The sequence below is a fragment of the Bubalus bubalis genome, chromosome 4, assembly GCF_019923935.1.
Source record: "Bubalus bubalis isolate 160015118507 breed Murrah chromosome 4, NDDB_SH_1, whole genome shotgun sequence".
NCBI classification, from domain to species: Eukaryota; Metazoa; Chordata; class Mammalia; order Artiodactyla; family Bovidae; genus Bubalus; species Bubalus bubalis.
The window spans coordinates 27802972-27804687 of NC_059160.1; the positions used below are offsets into that span (position 1 = coordinate 27802972).

At 39.2% G+C, this 1716-nt stretch overlaps 1 pseudogene; it reads right to left on the minus strand.

The window, feature by feature from the left end:
* Positions 1–1350: 1350 nt before the first annotated feature.
* On the minus strand, positions 1351–1468 carry LOC112584865 (annotated as a pseudogene).
* Between the last annotated feature and the right edge of the window lie 248 nt (positions 1469–1716).

A 1716-nucleotide genomic window follows, 5' to 3' on the forward strand; every position in this document is an offset into this window, starting at 1 on the left:
TCATCTTGACGCTGTTCCCGTGCACAAAAACCCCTTAGTTTAAACCAGCCTATTAGCAGCTAGTGTTGCCCACTATAGTCTGTCTATTAAAACGCTGTAACCCCTTTTTCAAGGCTCAGAGCTTGGAGTGTTAACTCCTCTGGGCCCACAGGCATAATAAACCTGAGTTCTCCGACTCTCCAAGTATGGTGCTTGGTTGCTCAATTACTGATTTCTGCAACTATATATATATATAAATATATATATGTATATGCTTATAGCTGATTCACGTTGTTGTACAGAAGAAACCAATACAACACTGTGAAGCAATTATCCTCCAATTAAAAAGTTTTTAAATTTTTAAAAGTTAAAAAAAAAAAGTAGATTGCAGTAGTATAGGTGGGAGATGACGATAATTTTATTTAGAAAAGTGTCCATATAGAAGCATAAAAGATGATTCTTAATCAGTTAAAGTTAATATGATATGTTGATGGAATAGTTATGAAGAAAGAGAGAGAAGGGGTGATAAAAATGATTTCCAGAATTTTGGATTACACAACTGGAAATATGACAATATTATTTGCTGAGAAAGGAAATATTAGAGGAGAACCAAAGTATTAAGCAAACTTTGGTAAGTTATGATACAGTTGGACAATTCCCCTACTTTAGTAACTTTCATAAAAAGAAAGTTTAGCTTTTTCTTCATCATTAGAAAAGCAGACTATGGAGTTAGACCTTCAGATTATGAATCCCAGCTACTACACTTACTAAATGAATATCCATGGAAAGTTACAAAGCCACTCCCTCTCAGTTTCCTCATTTGCTGAATGAGGATTTTCAGATGAAGGAAAAATTGTAATTTCTTCCTACAGTTGTAAGAACTATATGCTGCTGCTAAATCGCTTCAGTCGTGTCCGACTCTGTGACCCCATAGACGGCAGCTCACCAGGCTCCCCTGTCCCTGGGATTCTCCAGGCAAGAACACGGAGTGGGTTGCCATTTCCTTCTCCAAGAACTATATATCTGCTTACATTTTTTTTCAAGCAAGATGACACAAAGCAAGATTTCAATAAATGTTAACTAATATTATTCTATTTCTATTCTCATTCTAGTGAAGGGGAAATTGAAGTATGAAAGTAAAAGCCTTGTTAGTCGCTCAGTCGTGCCGGACTCTTTGTGACTCCATGGACTGCAGCTCAGCAGGCTCCTCTGCTCATGGGATTTTCCAGGCAAAGATATTGGAGGGAGTTGCCATTTCCTTCTCCAGGGGGATTTTCCAGACTCAGGGATCAAACCCTGGTCTCCTGCACTGCAGGCAGATTCTTTACTGACTGAGCTAAGAGGAAAGCCCAAAAGAGAGGGGAGGCAAAAAGCCTACAGCACCTTGTATTGCCAGGTGGTCTCCCATCAAGTACTAAGCAGGCCCAACCCTGCTTAGCTTCCAAGATCAGATGAGATCCACTGTGTTCAGGGTAGTATGGCCATAGACTAGAGTGGATATCTGTTCCCTTCTCCAGGGGATCTTCCCAATCTAGGGATCAAACACAGGTCTTCCACGTTGCAGGTGAACTCTTTACCAGCTGAGCCAGGAGGGAAGCCCAATAGAAGTATAAGAAGTTTAAATCACCTGTCCAAGATAGCACAAATAGTTACAGAGCAGTCATACTGATTGCACATTCAATATTCTTAATACAAAATGTTAGTATTTCTAATCATACTTTAAAAGTTTTTATGGTT